General features: G+C 42.9%; 1 long non-coding RNA gene across 1 annotated transcript in view; it reads right to left on the bottom strand.

The window, feature by feature from the left end:
- Positions 1-271: 271 nt before the first annotated feature.
- The window catches only part of LOC118235924, a 22,101-nt gene continuing 13,182 nt past the window's right edge, over positions 272-9,190 (bottom strand). Inside the window, exon 2 of the long non-coding RNA XR_004766943.1 lies at positions 272-449. This is a non-coding gene — a long non-coding RNA (uncharacterized LOC118235924). The remainder of the gene's footprint in view (positions 450-9,190) is intronic.

Genomic DNA, 9,190 nt, shown 5'->3' with positions numbered 1-9,190 from the left:
CAAAAAACAAAAGAGACATGGGCAGTTGGAGCTAGAAGTATTAAAATGCCGACACAATGTTGACAATGCATGGTCAAGTGCCCGCATGAAAGTGACATTAGCTAGCCCCCACTGCTGCGTTTAAACCCCAGTACAGTAAAAGTGTGACTTGTTATGATGTGGCCTCACGCCGGCCTCATCACGTCACTTTCATTTTTATACTCTACTCTTTTAGTCACCTATTGTTTCCATTTCAACTGTTCACTTTGTCAGTAAAAACAAACACACGTCATTAATTTACTTACACATCGTTTATTAAGTCCACCATCCATTGTTCAGCTGATTTGTTCTTTCTGTTTGTCATTTTCTCTTTTTACCGTTTTCAGTAATTTTTTTGAAATCATGTTTGCTCTGCCGGAGTCAGTCGCCGCCGTCAGATGCGCTTGTCATGTCCTGGATGCGACAACTGCCTATATCCGGGGAATACCAATCTTTAAACTTTAAATTTCACGGGTTAATATTAAAGTGCACCTCAGAATGGTGAAATTATTAACTTTATCGTAAGTTTAATACATTAATTATTAAACTTATACTCTGCAATTAGGCGGTGATGTTTGGACTCATTCCATTCAAACAGATAATATCCAAATCTTAAGGCAGCTCCCTTGTCAGTTGTGTGGTACAGTCCCTTGGAGGGAAATTCAAATTGAACTCCCTATTTAAGCAGTGGGTTTTGGGACTGCAGGGGACTGTCTGGTGAAAGTAGAGGTACTGTAGGTGATACTGTAGGAGCTGCTGAAACGAACATTCTTTATTGTACTGTCTAATTAAGACATTGTGGCTGTTAGCCTGTAAATTTCTTAGGGTTTTTGTTTATTTATTTATTTTTTGTCTATTAGCTTTTGTTGTTTATACTTACACTCCTGAGCACTGTAAATAAACCTGGCACTTTTTGCACAGGATTTTGTTGTCCTGCGTGCTTCCCTACCACCCCCCTTGGCGACTCGACCAACTACATCTTTACACTTGTCCAGACAAAAAGTCTGTTTAATACATGCAGCGTATACACCGATCAGCCACAACATTAAAACCATCTGCATTTTTCTGCTTGGTATCAAATGAGCCTCAAGCCACCATGCTGTTGCCAGATATGCAGTAGATATTACAAGCATTGTTTCTCCTGATTAATTTTCCTGTTGAACTCAATGGAAAAAATATTCAGGAGAAACAATGCTTTCTGGCAGCAGATATGCAGTAGGTTTGAGGCTCATTTTATACTTTGGACCCTTGATGACTTAAAGCCATTTAGCCAACAAATGTGTTCCATACTGTATCAGCATAATTTACAACTGAATCTAGTCCCACCCTCCCAATTCCCATAGAGATCCATTCAAATGCAAAGGGTTTTTGTATCGCTTGTAGGACACCCTGACAATAAGATATCCAGACTCTGATGATTTTGATAGGTCACAGACATCAGGAAGTCATGGCATGCAAATGATATGCAACCACATATATACATTAAGTTGCACCTAAAATGAGAGGATGGTAATTTCGGAATGTTTCAGAAAACAGACTTTAATATTCCAATTAAATATAATTTGTGGGAATGTTAGGCGATGTGCCCCCCTTGAATCCAAGCACGCTGAATCACAAACGGGGCCAGCTTTACTGAAGCAGACTTGTGCGCAAAGAGTGCAGTGACACAGCACCTTTGGCGTGGGATACGCAGAAATTACATCCGCGCGTCCTCTGAGAGGCCCGGTAATGTGGCGTGAAAAGGAATGTTAACCACATCTGGAGGGGGGAGGACCCAAGCTGACATTACATTTGTCCTCAGGACATTATAAAATACCAGAGCCACAATTAAAATAGGGAGATTTAATGGGCTTGGGGGGAGGGGGGGGGGGGGGGGGGGGGGTGGTAAGAGAATTAAACATTCTTCTGCTTCTGTGCACAGATGTGCGCGGGTCCTCCGAGACTACCCCAACAGACTCCTATCAACAAGAGTCCAATTCAGCTCCTTGGCAAAGCCGAGTCCATTTGCGTTATCGCGGCCAGACATTACGCATCTGTCATTGGTGGGATTTTACAGGATTAAGTAATGCTGCGAGCCGAGCACCGGACGCGGCATCAACGTGAAACTGAATTTTTTTGTTCATTAGAGTTTGTCAAGCGCTGATCCTCAAAATGCGTTATGTTGGTCGCCACTTTTCACTTTGCGTAGTCACTGCACTGGTGGCCAACGCTCGCTACCTGGCTGCCGCACGTGGACCGCCGGTTCTCCGGTCGAGCAGAAAAGCCGGTCTCGCGCAAAGAGATGGGGGACCACCCTAGTTACGCTAACCATCCCTCAACTGGCAAAGCTACGGTGGATTCGGCCATATTCCGCCTGCCTCCAGCCATGTACCAGAGTTTTACGCCGACATGAACATGATTACACGCCAGTGACCATTTCACGTCAGCCTTTGGAGGACAAGCCGCCAAATATTTTTTTGAAAATGATAAAAACAAAAGGGACTTCCTTCCATCTTGCTGCAGTTGCCATGGCAAGACTGCTAGGCAATGTTCCGACTCACTGCGTTTTGAGTCCAGGGACTGGAGCTCTCCCTCTCTCTCTCTCTTTTACCACCGTGACTCAGCAGATTTATATATTGTCAATTCGAGCCAGGAAACTGGCTTACAATGTGGTCTGAAAATTACACCGTGCTCATCTGTCAAGTAGAGTTACATCTCGCCATTATCAGGGTCCGCTTATACAAGCGAGTAATAATGTAGAAGCATCACTAACAATGCACTTTACTGTGACTGTAATAAACCGCTAACTCCAAGCAAGATTTTATTTGGGCTGTATACAGAGGACTAAGGTCAGGATATACATTATATAAACTGCCGATCTGTGTTTGGTTTTTAACTGCAAGGGGAGAATATGTATAATTCAAAGCTGGGTATGGGCAGGTGTGGAAGCAGATTTGAAAGTATAATGCCATGCCAAATGTTTCAACACAGCCTAAATTTAATATAGGCCTATCACTCGAATAGTTAGCCAGTATTTCTTATTGTGGCATACAAAATACATATAAATTGTATTTCAAAGTTGTCCCACAGTACTTTGCATAAAAGTAAAAGCTGGAAAATTATGCTGTGACCCCCAGAAAAAGAAATCGGGCAAAATGCCTGGAAAATTATGATACACAGAGAAGAATAGTTATTTAATATTTAAACACAGATACATTGGGGGGAAAAGGCCAGTATTATATCACAGTCAACTAAGTATAATACTGTGTCATGCCACAATGTGGTATGATATACCTACTCACTAAATTAATGAAATACTTTTTCTTTTTTTGAAGACAAAAAGTGTAAAATGAAATGTATGAAGGTCTGGCTATTTATTTAAAGATATTTATTGAATAAAGTTTAAAAGCAATAACCATTAAGAGATATAGTCTCATACAAATATGTTTCATGATATCAGTTTGTCATAATTAAAGCCATGGATTGTAAAAATCAAAATGAAATACAGCTGAAGAGGCCTTAACTGCAATATTTTCTCGCTCGCACAAAAAAAAGATAAAGCCTGAATGCTTTAGTGTTTTCACCATCACAACTTCCAGAAGCATCATTTTAAGTATCAGCCAGTACAGGCTCTTGTTCTTCATGAGAAATAGACCCATGAGACTAATACACAAGCAAACCCTCAGCAGAAATGTGTTTTTCTTGGTGCATTACGGTCTGTAGCGTACTTTCAGGATTAGCCTCTGATCTCAGACAGAAACTCTGGCTTGCATTGGGATTCCGCACCAAAATGCAAAAATTTTAAGAGCTGTAATTCATGGTTTTTTGTATTTATTTTCAATTCATAAAGTAGAAAGGCATCTAGGAAAGGTGTGTGCTAAATTAAGTGCTATGTTTCTTTTAAGAAACACCAAGTAACATCATTTTTTGTTGATTTCCACAACTGCGTCTGAACGCATATCAACAAAACACTTCAAGCAGATTTAGAGAACGTCACTTGCCACAGTGTTTTATGCATGTGTACACGTTTGTGTTCATGCGAGTGTTTACTGCATGTGCACAGGGGTCATGTGACATTCAGAGGTCACCTGAGGTAAAAAAAAATTAAATAAAATTTTTTAATTTTTTTAAGTCTGGGGTTTGTGTAACAGAATTCTCCCTGGGTGATCAAAAACCAATTAATCACATCCAGGTAAATCCAAATGTGTGCCATGTATGAACTATGACCTTTTATCCCTGACACCTAATCCACCCCCACCTCCCCCCACCCCCAGGCCCAAGCCAGTAGAGAGTGTTCTGCAGTACCCCGATTTACTGCCATTCAAACTTGCGGTAGTTTTGTGCCTCATAACATTTAGTTCTTTAATATTGCCCTGGCTTCTGGTCTTGTGAAATCACATTTATTCTTTCATTTCCTACAATCGTCGAGGGCAATCACCTGTGACTATTTACACTGTATAGGGGGTGGGGGGGGCACAGGGGGGTGGGGGGTACATTTCCCAGAAGGGGGGGGAGGAGTAGTGGAAAATACCTCTTAATGTTTTGATATTTGAGTCGGGGGGGGGGGGGGGGGGATATAGTAACTGAAGTCTCAGAGCAACTGTCCGATTGTAAATCACATACAGGTGGCAAGTTACATGCCCCAACAAAACCAAGAATGTTTTGTTTGGCAGTGAGTGTCTTCCCCCTTAAAATTTGTCAGAAGCCTCCACCTGCCCTCTCTGTAAGCGGTAGGAGAGGGGGGTATGTACCTCGGTACCCTGGATTCTGGACCTGTGAACCACAAAGTCGCAGGTTTGAATGCCAGGTGGGGGACCACTGCTGTACCGTCAACCAAGGCACCTGTACTGCTTGCAACTATGTCACCTGCACCCATGCAAGAGCAGCACTGCAGCTAAAGCGCATGTATTTTTGCAGCCAACAGTCCACACAGTTCTACAGGAGAGAGCTAGAACTTGCATATCTAGGACTACAAAGCTAAAGGACAGTGTAAGGCAGAAAGACGAGGTGCAGGGCATCGTGTCCACTCTTAAGACCGATAGAATGATAGACCACGAGCACTCGACGCGTCACCTGCTGAATCCGCAGCGGTAAGTGAGCCGCCTGGCACTTCCGGTGAACTCTGTGTACGTGACGAGCACTTGGCTGCCAAACGGAGCGCTAATTAAAAAAAACTCCACACCTCCACCAATCGGGCCAATTTAGCCAGCGCGAACAAGGACTCCGTTATCGCCCCCTCATTAGGTGGACGCTCAGCCAATGGCGACGGGGGCCAGAGAGCGCGGCCCACTTAATGACCGCCAATTAGTTGTGCGCGGTCGGCTCGTACACCCGTCTAGATTTTCGCATCTGGAACGCGTGCCCCAGGGACGTCTGATTTGAATTACAGCTGTCTGACCCCCGAACTCGGTGGTTAGCAGCAATGGGAAAATGCATTATTATATCAGCTCGAGGGGGAGATGCCGTCATACGATCTGCCGTGGCACTTTGCAAATTCCCCCCTCTTTGTCCTCATTAGATTTTCACGCTTGATGGCAGTTTACGGTGGATGGGGAGCATTTAGTAAGCTTGTATCCACAGCATGCAACAAATAATGAGGAACTTTCTGCGTCTATAATTCATCTTGTACGCAGTGGTTTCAGGAGAATATTTTAATATTCCAATATCATCTGGATGATACATGATGCACTTACATTGCCCTCTTGAAGACGACATTACCCAAACCTGAGTCATTTTTCACAGAGCAGTTACCTTTGTGGATATTTTAGGGTTAATTGTGATTGACCCGAGAAGTCACACCAAAGGGCAGTGAAGCAAAGAACAGCCTACTGTCCCAGGACGTCAGTACCTAGCGTTCACTGTGGCTAATTACACTTAGCCTCCATAGGGCTTCTCTGGATTCTAGAAGATATACGTCTTCACAAAGTGCAAGTGCTCAAACCAAATACCAATTACTCTGAAAACACGGTGGCAATGTAGTATAATGGTATGGGAACTGGTAACCTGGTAAAGGCTCGATTCCCAGGTAGTATAAGGCCATTGTACCCTAAAGAACTTAACCTGCATTGCTTCAGTAAATATCCAGCTGTATAAATGGATACTATGTAAAAATGTAAGAAGCTGTGTAAGTCACTCTGGATAAGAGCGTCTGTTAAATGCCTGTAACGTAATGTAATGTATAAATAAACTCAACAGAGCAGTGGAAGGTGCTCTCCAGAATGTTCCCTCTAGAATGGCCTGTTGAGCTGTAACAGGCATTTTCTAGAATAACCTATTGAGCCAACAGAAAAGACCTTTAAAAAAACTAGACATAATACAAGCGTGTTGGACGATAAAAACATGCTGCAGTGAAAACTTTTTTATATTATCTTTAATATTTTTATCGAATATCCCGTGCAGTGTAGAGTTTCAGCGTACTAGAATACAGTACTTGAGATGCAGCTGAGAGACTCACTGAGACAGATCTGGGAATCATTGCACTTTCGGCAAATTCTGTCCATCGCTAGTGAGAGAACCAAAGAAGGTAGACTCACACACTGCAGGAAAAAAAAAATTTAAGCAAAACTATTAGAGAAAAGGCTGCAAAAATATAAATGTTTTACTGGACCGTTCTTGCAAAAGTGCAAAACGGTGACAAACGTTTCAATAGCGAGATCATGGTCAGCATCCCCTCCAGTGAGCCACAGGTAGGGTGGCCACTGGTGAGGGTGAGGGAAGGGTGGTCTGAGGTGACCCTTCCCGAATCTGAGGGCCCAGGTGCCCTGGCACAGCTAGGAGCCTGGCGCCACGTGGGGGGACGCTGGCACCAGGCCGCTGTTGTGCTTGGCGTGACGCACGCTCCGGGTCCTCCTGGCATCCCTGCCATCCTGGCAGGAAATACTCTGCTCTTTTTTTTCTTTTTTTTAAACGGCTGGCCAATACCAGCAGAGGTGCCGTCGCATGGAAGGGGAACGTTCCAGAAAATCTCAAGACTGGGGGTTTGTACGCCGGCTGCGTTTGTACTGTCGTGCTCATATTCAAGCTAGTGTCATGTTAGTGGGGTGACAAGGCACCAAACCCCTGCCTTTTACCATCAGTGTGTGTGTGTGTGCGAATGAATTTAATTGTGTAAAAATTGTGCTGGAAAAAGTACTCCATAAATGCAGTCCATTTAAAGGTGCAGTGTGTAGAATTTAGTGGCATCTAGCGGAACAGACTCGACAGAAATGGAATGTTTTAATTAGTGTATAATCCCATAAAAATAAGAATCGTTGTGTTTTCGTTACCTTAGAATAAGCCCTTTATATCTACATAGGGAGCGGTCCTCTTCCATGGAGGCCGCCATGTTGCACCACTATGTTTCTACAGTAGCCCAGAACGGACAAACAGCTCTAGAGAGGGCCTTTCGCGTTTTTTTTCTCTCACGTTTTTAATTTTGGTGGGTGGCACGAATGCACCGATTGGAAGACGAAGAAGAAGAAAGAAGAGACTGAGTGGTCATATATTGTCTTGGACAATCCGTTTGTGAAATATACGCGCATTTGTGATGCCTGGGTACCTTCCAAAATAGCTGTGCGTAATACCACACATGTTGTTTACGGCGTTGTAGCCCTTTTTAGTACAGTCTGGCTTGATTGACAATCCATTCATTCAGTAGGTGAGAGTATAAGCTTTCTAACGATGTATAACGTCTAATTTTGCTTTTGGAATAGCATTTTATTGGTCAGCTTAATGGAAAGTTTTGTTATCATCACATTCACTTACACATTCACTCTGTGGTAGCAGTAAAAGACGCTGCACCTAACGAAACGTTGTCAACAATTTTACGTAATTTCTTGGAAAATACTATTATTATTGAGGACTTCTGGGCATAGCTAAGCCATATGTTTGCTGATAGACCTAGCTGACATGGTTTTCTGGTGTAAGACAGAAGCAGATAGAAATATATCTGTCTTAAATATTGATTTACTGTCTCTGTCTCTATCTATTGAACGCAGATAAGATTTCACCATTGCTATGTAAGTATTACTGCTCAAAATATTTCGGTTTTATACGTTATTTTTTTAATTGAGTGTCTTTAAATAGGTTAGTGGTATTTCATAATGAGGATATTTCACACTGTAATGTAAGCGTTAGTTAGTAGTGTAATAGTTTTTGTGACGCATCATGTCTTTCTATGATTTACCATGCAAAGCAGATAATGTTAGCAACAAAACGCTACCACAATGCAGAACAATTAACAATCATAATCGCTATCTTACTTGCAAGCTATGACCTATAGTTTTACAGACTAAATAACTAAATACAATTTATAAATCTATCAAGGAACCTCATCACTTGACACTTGGCTACTCGATGCTGTCGTAGAAGATCATTTTTGGAACTTACAGGCCACCGTAGCTTCTCCTATGTCATTGGAAAGGGAGGGTTGAGGGGGGGTATTCAGTTGGTTGCAATTTGCAACCTCACCGCTAGATGCCACTAAATCGTACCTTTAACAATCAATTCATTTAGTAAAAAAAAAAATTTCTATAACTTCACCTAGAGGAAGAATTTTCACAGGCGCATGATTTAGTCTGGAGATGAGGGGTTGGGGTGGTGGGGGTGGAGGTGGGGGGTATAACATGGACAGAAATATCAGGCATATTACTACTCTGCTTATTGTCATCGTTTCTCAATTTCTCTGTGGGCGTTTCCACAGCCAGGCATGCACCACCCAGCAGGCCTGCTGGCCACAGCCTCTAATGTTCAGTCTCTGCTGTTCAGACTCTAATGTTCAGTCTCTGCTGTTCAGACTCTGCTGTTCAGTCTCTGCTGTTACTGTTTACAAAGCCTGGATGGTAACGCCTAATAATGGGCCACAGCAGTGTCTTTAACAGGATGAGCCACGCGTTAGCTCTAACCTGCAAGGCTTAAAGCCCAGTTCAGACCTCTAAAGTGAGGCTGTTCTAAAGATTTGGCAAAATCTGTGGCAAAATCCCAATCTCCCTTTGTTTTTAATCTATAACTGGGGATGGCCAGCAGCCCATGGACCTAAGATTGAAGGGACCTACTGCGGTCATAAGGGCAAAGTAGCTCACTAACGTCAGCAGGCACCTGACCGTGTGATGTACACGTGACGACAGGAATTCTAAAATCCATCCCGAATTTGATGGGAAGCCAGTGAAGCAAAGCTAGAATGGCTGCAATGTGGGACCTTCTAATTGGATTTTGT

Source organism: Anguilla anguilla, chromosome 9 (genome assembly GCF_013347855.1).
Source record: "Anguilla anguilla isolate fAngAng1 chromosome 9, fAngAng1.pri, whole genome shotgun sequence".
Classification (NCBI taxonomy): Eukaryota; Metazoa; Chordata; class Actinopteri; order Anguilliformes; family Anguillidae; genus Anguilla; species Anguilla anguilla.
The sequence above is the reverse complement of the archived record's forward strand: the minus strand, read 5'-3'. Positions and strand labels throughout refer to the sequence as shown.